Source organism: Ovis canadensis, chromosome 26 (genome assembly GCF_042477335.2).
Source record: "Ovis canadensis isolate MfBH-ARS-UI-01 breed Bighorn chromosome 26, ARS-UI_OviCan_v2, whole genome shotgun sequence".
Taxonomy (NCBI): domain Eukaryota; kingdom Metazoa; phylum Chordata; class Mammalia; order Artiodactyla; family Bovidae; genus Ovis; species Ovis canadensis.
The window spans coordinates 46,774,948-46,793,496 of record NC_091270.1 but is presented as its reverse complement, the minus strand read 5'-3'; the positions used below and the strand labels follow the sequence as shown (position 1 = coordinate 46,793,496).

Below are 18,549 nucleotides of genomic sequence, written 5' to 3'. Positions count from 1 at the left end.
CTATTCTCTATGTCTGTTTCTCCATTGCTGCCCTGTAAGTAATTCTTCAGAACCATTTTTCTCGATTCTGAATGTATGCATTAGAATATGATGTTTTTCTTTATCTTATGATGTTTATCTTTACCTTTCTGACTTGCTTAAGTCTGTATAATAGGTTCTGGGTTCATCCACCTCATGATAGAACTGACTCAAAGCTGTTCCTTTTCATGGCTGAGTAATATTCCATTGTGTATATGTACCACAACTTCTTTATCCGCTCATCTGTTGATGGACATCTACGGTTGCTTCCATGATCCAGCTATTGTAAATAGTGCTGCAATGAACAATGGGATGCATGTGTCTTTTTATTTTATTTATTTATTTTTAAAATATGGAATGCTTCATGAATTTGTATGTCATCCTTGCGCAGGGGCCATGCTAATCTTCTCTGCATTGTTCCAATTTTAGTATATGTGCTGCTGAAGCGACTATGCATGTGTCTTTTTAAATTTTGGTTTCCTCAAGGTATATGCCTATGAGTGAGATTGCTATGTCATATGATGGTTTTATTCCTACCTTTTTAAGGACTCTCCATACTGTCTTCCATAGTGGCTGTATCAATTTACATTCCCACCAACAGTGCAAGAGCATTCCCTTTTCTCCAGGCCCTCTCCAGCACTTATTGTTTGTAGACTTTTTGATGATGGTCAGACTGACTGGTGTGAGGTGATACCTCATTGTAGTTTTGATCTGCATTTCTCTAATAATGAGTGACGTTGAGCATCTTTTCATGTGTTTGTTAGTCATCTGTATGTCTTCTTTGGAGAAATGTCTGTTTAGATCTTTTTCCCACTTTTTTATTGGGTTGTTTGTTTTTCTGGTATTGAGTTGTATGAGCTGCTTGTATATTTCGGAAATTAATCCTTTGTCAGTTGTTTCATTTGCTATTATTTTCTCCCATTCTGAGGGCTGTCTTTTCACCTTGCTTATAGTTTCCTTTGCTATACAAAAGCTTTTAGGTTTAATCAGGTCCCACTTATTTACTTTTTTTTTTTAAATTTTCATTACTTAAGGAGGTGGGTCATAGAGGATCTTACTTTATGTCATCGAGTGGAGTGTTCTGCCTGTTTTCCTCTAAGAGTTTTATAGTTTCTGGTCTTACATTTTGGTTTTAATCCATTTTGAATTTATCTTTGTGTATGGTGTTAGGAAGTGTTCTAATTTCATTATTTTACATGTAGCTGTCCAGTTTTCCCAGCACCATTTACTGAAGAGGCTCTCTTTGCTCCATTGTATATTCTTGCCACCTTTGTCAAAAATAAGTTACCCATAGGTGCATTGGTTTATTTCTGTACTTTCTATCTTGTTCCATTGATCTATATTTCTGTTTTGGGGCAAGTACCTTACTGCCTTGATGACTGTAGCTTTGTAGTATAATCTGAAGTCAGGAAGGTTGATTCCTCCAGCTTTCTTTACAAGACTTCTTTCACAAGACTGCTTTGACTATTCGGGGTCTTTTGTGTTTCCATATGAATTGTGAAATTTTTTGTTCTAGTTCTGTGAAAAATGTCATTGGTAATTTGATAGGGATTGCATTGAATCTGTAGATTGCATTTGGTAGTATATTCAATTTCAGAATATTGATTCTTCCTACCCAGGAACATGGAGTATCTCTCCATTTCTTTATATTGTCTTTGATTTCTTTCATTGGTGTCTTATAATTTTCTGTGTACAGTTCTTTTGTCTCCTTAGGTAAGTTTATTCCTAGATATTTAATTCTTTTGTTGCAACGGTGAATGGGATTGATTCCTTAATCTCTCTTCCTGATTTTTCATTGATAGTATATAGAAATGCAAGTGATTTCTGTGTTTTAATTTTGTATCCTGTAACTTTGCTAAATTCACTTATTAGGTCTAGTAATTTTCTGATACTATCTTTAGGGTTTCCTATGTACAGTGTCATCTGCAAACAATGAGAATTTACTTCTTCATTTCCAATCTGGATTCCTTTTATTTCTTTTTCTTTTCTGTTTGCTGTAGCTAGGACTTCGAGAACTATGTTGAACAATAGTGCTGAAAGTGGACACCCTTGTATTGTTCCTGATCTTAGGGGGCATACTTTCATTTTTTCATCATTGAGAATATTGTTTGCCATCAGTTCAGTTCAGTCCAGTTCAGTTCAGTCGCGCAGTCATGTCCGACTCTTTGTGACACCATGAATTGCAGCACGCCAGGCCTCCATGTCCATCACCAACTCCCGGAGTTCACTCAGACTCACGTCCATCGAGACAGTGATGCCATCCAGCCATCTCATCCTCTGTCGTCCCCTTCTCCTCCTGTCCCCAATCCCTCCCAGCATCAGAGTCTTCTCCAATGAGTCAATTCTTCGCATGAGGTGGCCAAAGTACTGGAGTTTCAGCTTTAGCATCATTCCTTCCAAGGTACACCTAGGGCTGATCTCCTTTAGAATGGACTGGTTGTATCTCCTTGCACTCCAAGGGACTCTTAAGAGTCTTCTCCAACACCACAGTTCAAAAGCATCAATTCTGTGGTGCTCAGCCTTCTTCACAGTCCAACTCTCACATCCATACATGACCACTGGAAAAACCATAGCCTTGACTAGACGGACCTTACTCAGCAAAGTAATGTCTCTGCTTTTGAATATGCTATCTAGGTTAGTCATAACTTTTCTTCCAAGGAGTAAGTGTCTTTTAATTTCATGGCTGCAGTCACCATCTGCAGTGACTCTGGAGCCCAAAAAAATAAAGTCTGACACTGTTTCCACTGTTTCCCCATCTATTTCCCATGAAGTGATGGGACCAGATGCCATGATCTTCATTTTCTGAATGTTGAGCTTTAAGCCAACGTTTTCACTCTCCACTTTCACTTTCATCAAGAGGCTTTTTAGTTTCTCTTCACTTTCTGCCATAAGGTTGGTGTCATCTGCATATCTGAGGTGATTGATATTTCTCCAGGCAATCTTGGTTCCAACTTGTGTTTCTTCCAGTCCAGAGTTTCCATGATGTACTCTGCCTTTAGAATGGACTATTTGGATATCCTTGCAGTGCTAATGACTCTTAAGAGTCTTCTCCAATGCCGCAGTTCAAAAGCATCAATTCTCCGGGCTCAGCTTTCTTCACAGTCCAACTCTCACATCCATACATGACCACTGGAAAAACCATAGCCTTGACTAGACGGACCTTAGTCGGGAAAGTCACATCTCTGCTTTTGAATATGCTATCTAGGTTGGTCATAACTTTTCTCCCAAGGAGTAAGGATCTTTTAATTTCATGGCTGCAGTCAGCATCCACAGTGATTTTGGAGCCCCCCAAAATAAAGTCTGGCACTGTTTCCACTGTTTCCCCATCTATTTCCCATGAAGTGATGGGACCAGATGCCATGATCTTAGTTTTCTGAATGTTGAGAAAGCTAACATTTAAACCAACTTTTTCACTCTCCTCTTTCACTTTCATCAAGAGGCTTTTTGGTTCCTCTTCACTTTCTGCCATAAGGGTGGTGTCATCTGCATATCTGAGGTTACTGACATTTCTCCTAGCAATCTTGATTCCAGCTTGTGCTTCTTCCAGTCCAGTGTTTCTCATGATGTACTCTGCATATAAGTTAGATAAGCAGGATGACAATATACAGCCTTGATGTACTCCTTATATATGGCCATTATTACGTTGAGGTAGGGTGTTCTTTGGAAGGAGTTCAGCTAAAGCTGAAACTCCAGTACTTTGGCCACCTCTTGCAAAGAGTTGATTCATCGGAAAAGACTCTGATGCTAGGAAGAATTGGGGGCAGGAGGGAAAGGGGACGACAGAGGATGAGATGGCTGGATGGCATCACTTATTGATGGAAGTGAGTTAGAGTGAACTCTGGGAGTTGGTGATGGACAGGGAGGCCTGGTGTGCTGCGATTCATGGGGTCGCAAAGAGTCGGACATGACTGAGCGATTGAACTGAACTGAACAGGTTCCTTCTATGCTCATTTTTTGAAGAGTTTTAATCATAAAAGGTGGAGAAGGCAATGGCAACCCACTCCAGTACTCTTGCCTGGAAAATTCCATGGACGGAGCAGCCTGGTAGGCTGCAGTCCATGGGATCGCAAAGAGTAGGAGATGACTGAGTGACTTCACTTTCACTTTTCACTTTCAAGCATTGGAGAGGGAAATGGCAACCCACTCCAGTGTCCTTGCCTGGAGCATCCCAGGGATGGTGGAGTCTGGTGGCCTGCCATCTATGGGATCGCACAGAGTCGGACATGACTGAGGCGACTTAGCAGCAGCAGCAGCAATCATAAATGGGTGCTGTATTTTGTTAAAGGCTTTTTCTGCATCTATTGAGATGATCATACGGCTTTTATCCTTCAATTTGTTGATATGGTGTATCACATTGATTGATTTGAGTATATTGAAGAATCCTTGCATCCCTGGCATAAACCAAACTTGATCATGGTGTATGAGCTTTTTGATGTGTTGCTGCATTCTGTTTGCTAAAATTTTGTTAAGGATTTTTGCATTCATGTTCATCAGTGATATTGGCCTGCAGTTTTCTTTTTTGTGTGTTATCTTTGTCTGATTTTGGTATCAGGGTGACGGTGGCCTCGTAGAATGAGTTTGGCATTGTTCCTTCCTCTGCAATTTTTAAAAAGAGTTTTAAAATGACAGGCATTAGCTCTTCTCTTAATGTTTGGTAGAATGCTCCTGTGATGCCGTCTGGTTCTGGGCTTTTGTTTTTTGGGAGATTTTTTTATCACAGCTTCAATTTCAGTGCTTGTATTTGGGTTGTTCATAATTTGTATTTCTTCCTGGTTCAGTCTTGGAACATTGATCTTTTATAAGAATCTGTCCATGTCTTCCAGGTTATCCATTTTATTGCAATATAGTCGTTCATAATAATTTCTTATAACCCTTGAATTTCTGCATTATCTGTTGTAACCTTCCCTTTTTCACTTATAATTTTGTTGATTTCGTTCTTCTCTCTTTTTCTCTTGAGAAGTCTGGCCAAAGATTTGTCAATTTTATCTTCTCAAAGAAACAGCTTTTAGTTTTATTAATCTTTACTATGGTTTCTTCCATTTCTTTTTCATTTATTTCTGCTTGAATCTTTATGATTTCTTTCCTTCTACTAATTTTGGGGTTTCATTGCTCTTCTTTTACCAGTTGTTTTAGGTATAAAGTTAGGTTATCCCCTCGATGTTTTTCTTGTTTCTTGAGGTAGGATTGTGTTGCTATAAACTTCCCTCTTAGAATTGCTTTTGCTACATCCCATAGGTTTTGAGTTGTGTGTTCATTGTCATTTGCTTCCCAAAATTTTTTGATTTCCCTTTTGACGTCTTCAGTAACCTGTCGGTTATTTAGAAATGTATTGTTTAAAATTCATGTGTTTGTGTTTCTTACAGTTTTTTTTTTCTTTCCTTGTAAATGATATCTAGTCTCATAGTACTGAGGTTGGAGAAGATGCTTCATACAATTTAAATTTTCTTAAATTTACTGAGTCTTCATTTTTGACCCACAATGTAGTCTATCCTGGTGAATGTTCCATGTGCACTTGAGAAGAAGGTGTGTTCTTCTGCATTTGAATGGAATGTCCTGAAGATATCAATGATATCCATTTAATCTAATGTATCATTTAAGACTTGTGTTTCCTTATTTTCTGTTTTGATGATCTGTCCATTGGTGTGAATGGGGTGTTAAAGTCTCCTACTGTTATTGTGTTACTGTCAATTTCTCCTTTTATGTCTGTCCATGTTTGTCTTATGTATTGAGGTGCTCCTATGATGGGTGCATAGATATTTACAATTGTTATGTCTTCCTCTTGGATTGATCCCCTGATCATTGTGTAGTGTCCTTCCTTATCTCTTGTAATCTTCTTTATTTTAAGGTCTATTTTGTCTGATATGAGGATTGCTACTCCAGCTTTCTTTTGCTTCCTATTTGCATGGAATACATTTTTCCGTCTTCTCACTTTCAATCTGTATGTGTCTTGAGGTCTGATGTGGGTTTCTTGTAGACAGCATATACATGGGTCTTATATTTGTATCCATTCAGGAAGTCTGTGTCTTTTGGTTGAAGCATTTAATCCATTTACGTTTAAAGTAGTTATTGATATGTATGTTCCTATTGCCACTTTCTTAATTGTTTGGAGTTGATTTTGTAGATCTTTTTCCTTCTCTTGTATTTCTAGGCTATATAAGTCTTTTTAACATTTGTTGCAAAGCTGGCTTAGTGGTACTGAATTCTCTTAACTTTTGCTTGTCTGAAAAGTTTTAATTTATCTATCAGTTTTTAATGAAATCCTCATCGGGTATAGTAATCTTGGTTACAGACTTTTCCCTTTCAGTACTTTAAATCTATCCTGCCATTCCCTTCTGGCCTGCAGAGTCTCTGCTGAATGATCAGCTGTTAAATGTATGGGGTTTCCCTTGTTTGTTACTTTTTGCTTTTCCCATTCTGCTTTAATATTCTTTCTTTGTGTTTAGTCTTTGTTAGTTTGATTAGTATGTGGCTTGGCATGTTTCTCCTTGGGCTTATCCTGTATGGGACTCTTTGTGCCTCTTGGACTTGATTGACTATTTCCTTTTACATGCTGGGATAATTTCCAACTATAATCTCTTCAAAAAGTTTCTCATACCCTTTTTTTTTCTCTTCTTCTTCGGGGACCCATATAATTCAAATGTTTGTGCATTTGATATTGTCCCAGAGGTCTCTGAGACTATCCTCAGTTCTTTTCATTCTTTTTACTTTATTGTGCTCTTCAGAAGTTATTTCCACCATTTTATCTTCCAGCTCACTGATTGGTTCTTCTGCTTCAGATATTCTGCTATTGATTCCTTCCAGACTATTTTTAATTTCAGTAATTGTCTTGTTTGTCTCTGAATGTTTATTCTTTAATTCTTCTAGGGCTTTGCTAATTGATTCTTGCATTTTCTCCATTTTGTTTTCAAGCTTTTTGATCATTTACTATCCTTATTCTGAATTCTTTTTCAGATAGTTTGCCTATTTCTTCTTCATTTATTTGGTCTTCTGCATCTCTAGTTTGTTCTTTCATTTGTGTAGCATTTCTCTGCCTTTTCTTTCTTTTTTTTTTTTTTTTAACTTATTGTGTTTGAGGTCTCCTCTTCCAAGGCTTCAAGGTTGAATTCTTTCTTCCTTTTGGTTTCTGGGCTCCTAAGGTTGGTCCAGTGGTTTGTGTAATCTTAGTATAGGGTGAGATTTGTGCTGAGTTTTTGTTTGTTTGTTTCCTTGTTTTTCCTCTGATGGGCAAGGCTGAGTGAGGTGGTAATCCTGTCTACTGATGATTGGTTTTGTATTTTTGTTTTGTTTGTTGTTTAGATGAGGAGTCCTGCACAGGGTGCTACTGGAATTTGGGTGATGCTGGGTGCTGTGAGTGGTATCCTTTGTGTGAGTTCTCACTATTTGATACTCCCTGGGGTTAGTTCTCTGGTAGTCCAGAGTCTTGGAGTCAGTGCTCCACTCCAAAGGCTCAGGTCTTGATCTCTGATCAGGAACAAAGATTCCACATGTGGTTTGTTATGGCATTAAGTGAGATTAAAACAAATACTCAAAAACAAGAAACCAAAGTTGAACCCCAGACAAATGGCAGTTACAAAATCAGGCAAAAAATAATTTAAAAAATGGAAAATACACATATACATATATGTGTATATTGTATACATTAAAGATTAACTGTAAGGGGAAAAGAATAGAAGGAAAAGCAAACAAAGGAATAAATGTAGAAAACATAATAATAGGTTAAAATAAATAAATAAATAAAGAGGAAAAAAAGGAAAACTCCAAAGAACTGCAAAAGCCCAATGTAGAGGCAGAGGTTTATAACAACAATAAAAAGTGTGACTGAGGGGAAAAAAAAGCTTCAGAAGCTTAATTAGATTTCATAGTGCCAATAAAACTGACAACTACAACAAAGGGAATAAAGAAAAAGAAAAAAGAAATCCAAAAGAATCTATAGAGCAAGTGAAAATGTAAGACTAATAAATGTTTTTCTTGAGTCACTGCTGTCAAAGTCCTTTCCCTCGCTGGGAGTCACAGTCCACCTCGCCTCCCTAGGATGCCCTCTAACACTGTGCTGATCTCAGGACCTGTTGTGGGGGCAGCTCAGATTTTAATCTGGTCCTACTCCTGCGTGTTCTTGCCTCCAATGTCCACAGCTACCAGAACTAGTGTGTTTTCTTTTGTGACTTCTCAATGTCCTTTTATATATTCCATAGACACAGAGTCTGCCTAGTTGATCGTGTGGATTTAATCTGCAGCTTGTACAGTTGGTGGAAAGGTTTTGGGTCTTCCTTAGCTACACTGCTCCTGGGTTTCAATTGTGGTTTTATTTCCACATCTGCATGTGGGTCGTCCACCGGGGTTTGCTCCTGAGGCTGCCCTGGAGGACTTGGGTCTGCCCCAGTGAAGGCCAGGTGTGGAGGTGGTGCAGCTGCTTGGGTTGCAGGGGCTCTGGCAGCACCAGGTACTCAGGAGAGTTGGCAGCTAGGGCAGCAGGAAATATAGTGCTCTAGAAGGGTATGGCAACCAGTATTGGCCAGTACACTCCAGTATTCTTGCCTGGAGAACCCCCCTGGCAGAGAAGCCTGGCAGGCCACAGGCTACAGGGTCGGAAACAGTTGGACACAATCGAAGTAACCTTGTGTGCATAGATGCAAGATATTTTTTTGCCTGTGGCAGCTCTGCCCCAGTGACAGTTGAGCGTGAGTGTGGTGCAGCTGCTTGGCTTGTGGCAGTGCAAAGTGTGCAGGGACATGGACTGCCTCTGCCGCAGGAGTTATGGCCCTATCTGAGTCTTTTTTCGAGCCTCTTGTAGCTGGGGATCAGAAGGCCTCTTTGGCTTTCTCTGTAGCTCTGCCTTTTAGGCACTTAGAGGGCTCCCTTGCCTGGGGTCTACTCTGTAGATCAGTGAGTCAGGCACTTACAGGGGCACCCTGAGTGGGGTACTCTGTAGTTCAGTGCGTCAGGCCTTTGATGGATCAGCCTCTCTATTGTTCAGCTGCAGATGCTGGTGCGTGGGGAGAGAGGCTATGGTGATGGCTCCAACCCCTATGCATGACTCAGCAGTATTGCCTTGCTTCCATGGCTGCCTGGCTTTCCTCCACAGGCATTTCTCATCACAGTCTCCTTCCTCACATCCCCTCAATCCATCTCTCCACAATCAACAGCAGTCCTTTCCCTGGGATTGCTCCACAATCCCCCTAATTTCCAGCTCCCAGCTGCTGCGCCTTCCAGAGGACCTGCATCCCTGTCCAGGATATGTATGGCTGTGGCAAGGACTGTCTGATGCTCATTCTTTTAGGCTGACACAGATCAGCTGTTTTACTCTCAGCCTTAAATGTTTCTCCTCTGACTCAGACAATTGCCCTCATGTGGGGAGTGGACCCTTGGTTCAGTTCCCACACCTGCTGAGAGCAGGTCCAGTCCTACGAACACTCCTGTTTTCCCCTCTAGTTCCTTGTCCTACCGAGTTTTGCGTGGGTCTATATATTCTTTTCCACTGGTCAGATACTCCTGTCTGTTCTCCTGCCCTGGTGTTCTGCATGCACTTCTGTGTCTGAAGGTGTATTCCTGATGTATACTTTGAGAGAGATGTACTCCACGTCCACCTACTCCTCCACCATCTTGTTCCCCTTGACAATATTCTATTTTGCCGAGTCTTGTTTTTGGCTCTATTGATGGTATCCTTTTAAGAATAGGAGTTCATAATGTTAATGTAGTCATTTTATTAACTCTTTTCGTTATGGCTAGTGCTTTTTACCTCTTTTCAAAGAAATTCTACCTCATCCTGATTTTTTCAGTTCAGTTGTGCGTCCCCTTGCAAGAGACTGAGTCTATCAGGGTCTTGAAAGCTGCTGATTCAGCCTGAATTCGACAGCACTAAACCACGCTTATAACAAAACTTCCCATTAAATGGGAACTGCTTCAGCGGCAGAAATAATATTTTCTCCTTTTATTGGTATGATGGTATTGTCAAATATTCTCATTGCTTATAGATCTGCAGATTTGCTGGCTTAAGGCAAAGCCCTTCATACAAAACTCATCAGTAAAAGACACATTCCTACTGATGGCTTAATCTTAGAGAAAATTCTACAGAACCGTTGGCTCTTTGCTAGGCAAAGTGGTAAAAGACAGGAGAAATGACAGGGTCCTTAAAGTATCAATCAGTGTGCATGAGTCTTATTCAGAAGTGAGATTTTCATTTATGCTAATGAATTAAAAAAGAAATTGGTACCATCCCAGCTCTAAAAAGGTTAAAAAAATTTTTTTTAAGATAGGGTAGCAAAATCTCTAGGATATGTTTAAAATCTCATATTCTGATTTAGCATTTGTCTACCTGTTCATTATCACCAAAGAAGTACAGTGGATTCAACCAAACCTGGGATCAAAAATACTTGGTGGGGGGGAGGGGGGAGGCAGAGGAGGATGAATCCAGAAAGTTCCAAAAAGCAAAACTTGAATTTGCCACATGCTGGTAACTATTTACATAGCATTTACATTGTATGAGGCATTATAAGTAATCTACAGATGATTTAAAATATGACAGGATATGCATAGGCTATGTGCAAATCCTATGCTATTTTGTGTAAGAGACTTGAGCATCCCATGGATTTTGGTGTCCACAGGGGCCCTGGAACCAAACCCCTGAGGATATCCAGAGACAGTTACATAGTATTCCTTATTTTATTAAAGCTTTCTATTTTAATAAAAGCAGTCAAGACCTTCCTTTTAAAATACAAGCCTCCACTCACTAAAGTGAATGTTCCATGCTCCACTTGAAAATATACCATCCTTGTACCATGATTAATGTTTACCCCTGGGCTCAAAATGCTCATTCAGACTGCCAAGGCTTATAGGCACAAATCAGGAAAATACAGCCACAAATCATTCTCCCTAAATAAAAAGGTCAACTGGTATTAAATTAGTTCATTTACAGAACTCATTGAAATTAGCAGCATGTTCTTAAATTGCTTCTTGATTGAGGACATTTGCCTCATTAATTCTAAACAACCTGAGAAGACTATTAAAGTCTCATAGAAAAAAATTGACCAAAGGACAAAATTCTCAATACACTTTACCCTGGGGACAAATGGTAAATCTCAGGAAATATATACACAGAGGGAGAAATGCAAGGTGAGGGAGTTTAACTTTTACATTCTACATGGAAGTCCTCTTTTATTTTCATTTATTTGTGCTTTCATTTTTCTAGCCAGAGGGAACTTCCTTTTTTTTAAAATGGTCTAATTGACTTTATTTTTACTTTTATTTTTACATGTATCTATTCTTTTCAAATTCTTTTCCCATTTAGATTGTTACAGAATATTGAGCAGTGTACCCTGTGCTATATAGTAGGCCCTTCTTTGTTATATAGTTTAAATATATTAGTGTGTATATATCAGTCCCAAACATCCAATGTATCCCTGCCCCCCACCGTTCCCCTTTGGTAACCATAAGTTTATCTTTTATGTATGGGAGTCTATTTCTATTTGTGGCAACATGGATGGACCTCGAGATTATCATACTAAGTGAAATAAGTCAGACATAGACAAATATTGCCTGATATTGCTTATATGAGCAACCTAAAAAATATGGTACAAATGAACTTATCTATAAAACAGAACTTTCTAAAATACAAGTCCAGTCATGTAATTCTCCAATTCAGTGGTTTCCCTCTGCCTTTATTTTTTTTTAATCTTTACTTATTTATTTGGCTGTGCCAGGCTTTAGTTGTGACACACAGGATCTTTAGTTGTGGGATGTGGGATCTAGTTCTCTGACCAGGATTCGAGCCCAGGCCCCTGCACTGGGGGCATGGAGTGTAACACACTGGACTACCAGGGAAGTTCCCCACTTTGCCTTTAATCTAGCTCTGGTCTCCCCTCCACCTGCCAGTTACTCTCCACCACACCTAACCCTTTCTGTTCCCCGAGTCTGCTATTCTCTGGATCAACTCAGCATTTTTACAAGCTTTTCCTCTGCTTTCTTGGCCTAGGCTAATTTCTACTCATCTTTGTTGTTGTTGTTGAGTTGCCTGGTCATGTCCTACTCATCACAACCCCATGGACTGCAGAATGCCAGGCTTCCCTGCCCCTCACCACCTCCCGGAGTTTGCCCAAGTTCATGTTCACTGCATTGGTGATGCCATCCAACCATCTCATCCTCTGTTGCCCTCATCTTCTGTCTTCAGTCTTTCCCAGCATCAGCGTCTTTTCCAGTGAGTCAGCTGTTCACATCAGGTAGCCAAAGTATTGGAGCTTCAGCTTCTCTTCTTTCTTCAGCTATTTGTAAAGCCTCCTCAGACAACCCCTTTGCCTTGTTGCTTTGGGATGGTTTTGTTTGCTACCTCCTGTTCAGTGCCAAAGACCTCTGTCCATAGTTCTTCAGGCACTCTGTTTACTGGATCTAATGCCTTGAATCTATTTGTCACCTCCACTGTATATTCTTAGGAGATTTGATTGAAGTTGTACCTGGCTGGCCTAGTGGTTTGCCCCAGTTTTTCCAGTTTAAGCCTGAATTTTGCTGTGAGACACTGATGATCTGAGCCACAGTCATCTTTGGGACTCCGCTTGAGTACCCACTTTGTCTAAGAAGCCCTTCCTTAATTCAGCAAGCCTGCTATAGGTGCCCCTTTACTCCACATTACCAGAATACCTCTCACCCTAACATGATTGCTGGTTAATTCTTCTGTGTCATTTACTGTAGGTTTTGTAAAGACAGAGACTGTGTCTTGTATACCATTTTATTCCTAGAAGAGCTTCCTGGGCCTTAGTGGAGGTTCAATAAATAGTTAAGTGACTGAACAAATGAGTGATTGGATTAGCTTGGCACTTCTTGAGCCCTTTCCCTGTAGAAAGCCGTGTTCTTATAGAGGACTCCTGTATTACTCTCCTTGAACAATCCTCAATAAACACTCAGCATTTTCCTAGAAAAGAGTCACACACTCGAGTTACTAGAGTGTAAGACACCAAAAGTTTCTAATGATGAGAGCTCTGAGGAGGGAGCAATTATTTTCACTTGGAGACACCGAGGAATCTTCTGGTGTGGGAGAAGGTGGGTGATATGATACAGTTCATTTGAATATCAGCTGATGATATCATCCAACTGATTCAGATAAGAAAAGGAGGAGGCTGGAAAGGGCTTTCTGATTATAGAGAAGGAATGATAGAAACAAAGAGCCAAAGGAAGAACATTATTCAAACTTCCATTCATTCATCCATAATATGCAAGTGAAGTCGCTCAGTCATGTCCGACTATTTGTGACCCCATGTACTGTAGCCTATAAGGCTCCTCCGTCCATGGGATTTTCCAGGCAAGAGTGCTGGAGTGGATTGCCATTTCCTTCTCCAGGGCACTTTCCCAACCCAGGAATCGAACCCGGGTCTCCCGAATTGCAGGCAGAAGCTTTACCATGGGAGCCATCAGGGAAGCCCTCATAATATGCAAATATTATTCTTAATAATCAGTCATCAAAAAATTATTGAAGGTTCTTGTTTTCTTTTTTTAAATCCAATCTGCCACTCTTGTGTCTTTTGATTGGAGCATTTAGTCCATAAACATTTAAGGTAATTATTGATAGCTATGTGGGTTTTTTATTTTGCCACTTAATTTTCTTAATTGAAGGACAATTTGAAGGAATTTTATGGTTTTCTGTCATATATCAAGAAGAATCAGCCGCAGGTACACCCATGTCCCCTCCCTCCCAAAACTCCCCTCCATCTCCCTTCCCATCCCACCCTTCTAGCTTGTCACAGAGGCCTTGTTTGAGTTCCCTGCATCACACAGCAAATCCCCACTGGCTATCTACTTTACGTATGGTATTCTAAATTTCCATGTTCCTCTCACCATACATCTCACCCTCTCCATCCTCCCCTCCCCCCATGTCCTTAGGTCTGCTTTCTGCATCCGTTTCTCCACTGCTGCCCTGAAAATAAGTTCTTCAGTGCCATCTTTTGATATTCCATATATATGTGTCAGTATACAATATTTCTATTTCTCTTTCTGACTTACTTCACTTTGTATGATAGCCTCTAGGTTCCTTCACCTCATTAGAACTGACTCAAGTGTATTCCTCTGCATGGCTGAGTAGTATTCTATTGTGTATATGTACCACAGCTGCTTTATCCATTCATCTGTCGATGGATATCTAGGTTGCTTCCATGTTATAGCTATTGTAAATAGTGCTGCAACGAACACTGGGGTACATGTGTCTTTTTCAGTTTGGATTTCCTCAGGGTATATGTGTAGGAGTGGGATTGCTGGGTCATATGGTGGTTTTATTCCTAGTTTTCTAAGGAATCTCCATACCGTCTTCCATAGTGGCTGTATCAATTTACATTTCCACCAGCAATGCAAGAGGGTTTCCTTTTCTCTACACCCTATCCAGCATTCATTGTAGATTTTTTGATGACAGTCATTCTGACTAGTGTGCTCTAACATGAGTGATGCTGTGCATCTTTTCATGTGTTTGCTAGATAGCTATGTATTGATTTCTATTTTTAAACATTTCCATTTTTTTTTTAGTTTTCTGGTTGATATATACAATAGAATACTACTCAGTCCTAAAAAGGAATGAAATAATGCTATTTACAGCAACATGGGTGGACCTGGAAATTATCATGCTAAGTGAAATAAGCGAAAAAGACAAATACCATATCCTATCACTTATATGTGGAATCTAAAATATGACACAAATGAACTCATCCACAAAACAGAAAAATAGACACACAGACGTAGAGAACAGATTTGTAGTTGCCAAGAAGGAAGTGGGTGCATGGATGGAAGAACTGGGATTTAAGGTTTAGCATATGCAAACTATTATATATAGGATGGGTACACAAGATCCTACTGTGTAGCATAGGGAACTTTATTCAGTATCCTGTGATGAATGGTAATGGAAAGGAAAATGAAAAATAATGTGTGTATATATATACACCTATATATGTATAACTGAAACACTTTGCTCTACAGCACAAATTACTACATTATAAATGAACTTCAATTTAAAAAAATATTGAATACCTCCCTACATGAGTACTCCCTACAACCTAGTGCTAGGCACTAGATATTCAGCAATGAGTTAAATAAACTCAGTTCTTGCTCTGTAAGACTTTTACTAAAAGAAAAGAACAAACATTGTATAAGAAGTTTATAATGATTGCATACTAACTTGCTTCAGTCGTGTCTGATTCTTTGTGACCCTAAGAACTATAGCCTGCCAGGCTCCTCTGTCCATGGGATTCTCCAAGCAAGAATGCTTACTGGAGTGGGTTGCCATTTTCTCCTCCAGGGGATCCTCCCAGGTATCAAATCCCCGTCTCCTGTGTCTCTGGCATTGGCTGGTGGTTTCTTTACCGTTAGTGCCACCTGGGAAGCCTATTCTCCACCTATAATTTTAATGGTACACAATATTGCACATAAGAGCAATGTGTTGCTTACCAGGAGAGTGAGATAGAGAGAGGGAATATTTTACAATGGATAAAATGCAAGTGGTTCTCATCCTGATGGCAAGAATCTAGAGGATCAAGTTAAGATACAAACAAAAGAGCAAGCAACTATAGGATAATGTCTCATAAAACATAGAAGGGTTTGCTGTCTGAAGAAGGTGAATGAGCCTAGATTAAAACACAAACAAACAAACAAACAGAAACAGCAAAGCTAAAGAAGGTGAGCCTGGGCATAAGGTTTTGAGGTTTCACCAGTAGTAAGTTGAGGTGTGGCACCTGTGGTTTTCCTCCCTGGGAACTTGGAGACCAGATCATCTCCTGATGGTAAAACTGAACATTAGAGAAAGGGAAAGCTGTCAGGGGATTGGAGAGCACGACAGTGGGCATTTGTGGAAGGAAAAATGCAGTTCAGTTTGGCTCAGGGTTTGAGTTGTGGAAAATCAAATTGGAGGAGAAATCAGGGCCAAATTGTAGGGGCAGTGGTTACAAGTCTCAGCAAGCCTGCCCTGCAGCTTCTGATTACCTTATTGGAGAGCAAGCAGGAAAGGAGCCTCTCACAAAAAGCTACATTTTTTTTTAAATTTAAATAAAGGAGATTCTTTTCTTCCCCCTTAACTCCTTTATTCATCTTGGTTGCGCTAAGGGAGAGCAAAAGTTCTTGTCTTGCACTCTGTGCTACTTCCAGACTAGAGACAAGTTCTTGGAAGGAAGGAAATCACAGGTACTTCTGCTGAGAAAGTACGCCTCACAATCTCTACATCATCAGCAGGCCATTATCCATGGTCCATCATCACAGATGATCAGATGGCACCGTCAACAACAGCTGGGACTAAACTCAGAGACCATTTCGTTCATTGACTTCATATCCCAACTCACAAGGCTCTGCTGGGAAGTGAAAATGCACTGCACCCTGTATCACTGAACCAGAGTTTTGGAGTACCTTCTGTAGGGTGTGAAAAAAGATCGCTTAAATCCTGTCTTCTTCATTTCTACAAACGAATCCTTTGATTTGTCCAATTTTGAGTACTTTAAATTGCAAGTGTTGCTAAATCACCACTTTTATCCCTAGTGCCACCTCCAGTCAGTCGTGTTTTAGCCATGACTTTCTAAAATTCAAAGAATATTTGCTGGCTATGATAGAGCAACTTTTAATTCTTCTAATCAATTCAGGGTCCTTCTCTTAATCCTATTAAGAGGTTATATCTAGTCTGAGACATAATCAAGCACATCATCCAATCCGGGAAAGGCAAGCATCAATTAGTCAGTTCAGCCACTCAGTCCTGTCCTACTTTTTGCGACCCATGGACTGCAGCATGCCAAGCTTTCCTGTCCATCAAAGCAAGCATGGCATGGGAGAAATGCAGGATTCTGTTTTCTCTTTTCAGGCTAACCTATCTCATCGTCTTTTGGTCTACACAACAGTTACAGACTAGTGTTTACAAGGGGCAAATCTGTTATGTCTCCCAGGTATCATTCTCATTGTTCTTTGACATTTTTCCCCCTGGGAGCATTCCTTTAACACAACCACACTGAAAAATACAGATAAAGAGTCAACCATATCTTTAACTTGACTTTGGGAGGTTATCTCAATGTTCCTGGTCCCAAAATGCAGAGAAATAAAGTAAAAGGAAAACTCAGTCACAAGTCCAATTAGCATCTTGCTCTGCTCCTGAGCTTTCTAAGACCCCAGCTGACACTGACTTTCCAGAGAGTTATGAGGACATAACTATAGAACAAATGCCTCTTTGCACATACAAATATGTGAAAGATCAATTATTAATCTTTAAGACAACACTCAGGCACACACATTCTATGGACTGAAATATGCAAATACATTCTAGGGCAAGTTTGAATAGTGGGCATCTCACCAACCCCTTATTTTTTGCCCCCTACCAAGAGGTGCTACTTGCAGTGGAATAGTCTCAAACATTTTGTGGTGTTATGTCTGGAGATCCTTTAATGCCAAACTACACAGTTTCAACCCTAGAGGAGACAGACTTACTATAAAATGGCATGGGCTCAGTTTGAGTTATTAATTTAACCCCAGATTTCAATTTCAGATGGCCTGAGGCTAGCCTTCCTAGTTTCCAATACTCTCATCATCCCAAAGCCCTTTGCACCCCCTATAACCTTTGGCTACCTCATTACCCTCTTTTGCATAAATATGAGCATCAAGGAAATGAGTTTGAGAGAAAACGCAGTAAAGCAATGCATGAGACAGCCTGGGAGGGGTTCTCTACTCTGCCACCCCCAACTTGGTGACAAACCGGTCAGCATAACGTGAGTGCCAAGATAATTAGTGGAAATGCTCTTTATGGCTGCATAATTTCCAGCACATCTTAAAAAAAAATTCTCCACCTGACACTGTGTTCCAAGGTTACTTTTTTTAATGAGCTGGTATGTGAGAAATATTAATCCTGACACATAAAAATGGAACCACTTCTGACAGGGAAGCCCAGTGTGGTTTTTCAAATCATATTTTTGTTATTTTTAACTTTTAGTTTTTATAAGCATATCATATGATCTGGAGACGTAAAGGATGCCAGAATCCAAAAATACAAATTAGAAATGTTCAGACCAATAGAGTGAGTTACATTTCATGGCTTAATCACAGCAGGATTTTATGCATGCACTGATTGAGAGTCTAAAAATCCCTTCCTTTTAGAGAACAACATACTTTTGCTCGCCCATAATTTTCACATTTATTCTTGCAAATAAGAGAAATACACAAAGATATGAGACCCATCTACAGCTAATATTTTTTCTTCTTTGTATGACCCAAGCATGATATTTAGTCAAACTATTAATCACAAAAGACGTTGAAAGAAAACACTGAAAAAAAGAAACTCTAAAATAGTCTTTGAGCTTTCCAAGTGGTTCAGTGGTTAAAAAAAAAAAAAAATCTGCCTGTAATGCAGGAGACATGTTTGATACCTGGGTCGGGAAGATCCCCTGGAGAGGACATGGCAACCCACTTGAGTATTCTTGGCTGGGAAATCCCAGGGATAGAGGAGCCTGGCAGGCTACAGTCCATGGGTCGCAAATAAGTCAGACATGACTTAACAACAACAACAGCAAGAAAAATGGTCTTTGGATTCATTGATCTAATTCC

At 39.9% G+C, this 18,549-nt stretch overlaps 1 non-coding gene across 1 annotated transcript; it reads right to left on the bottom strand.

The window, feature by feature from the left end:
• Positions 1-364: 364 nt before the first annotated feature.
• LOC138431169 (U6 spliceosomal RNA) lies at positions 365-467 on the bottom strand. The gene has a single exon (XR_011253574.1). It is a non-coding gene; the product is annotated as a U6 spliceosomal RNA (small nuclear RNA).
• Positions 468-18,549: the final 18,082 nt, after the last annotated feature.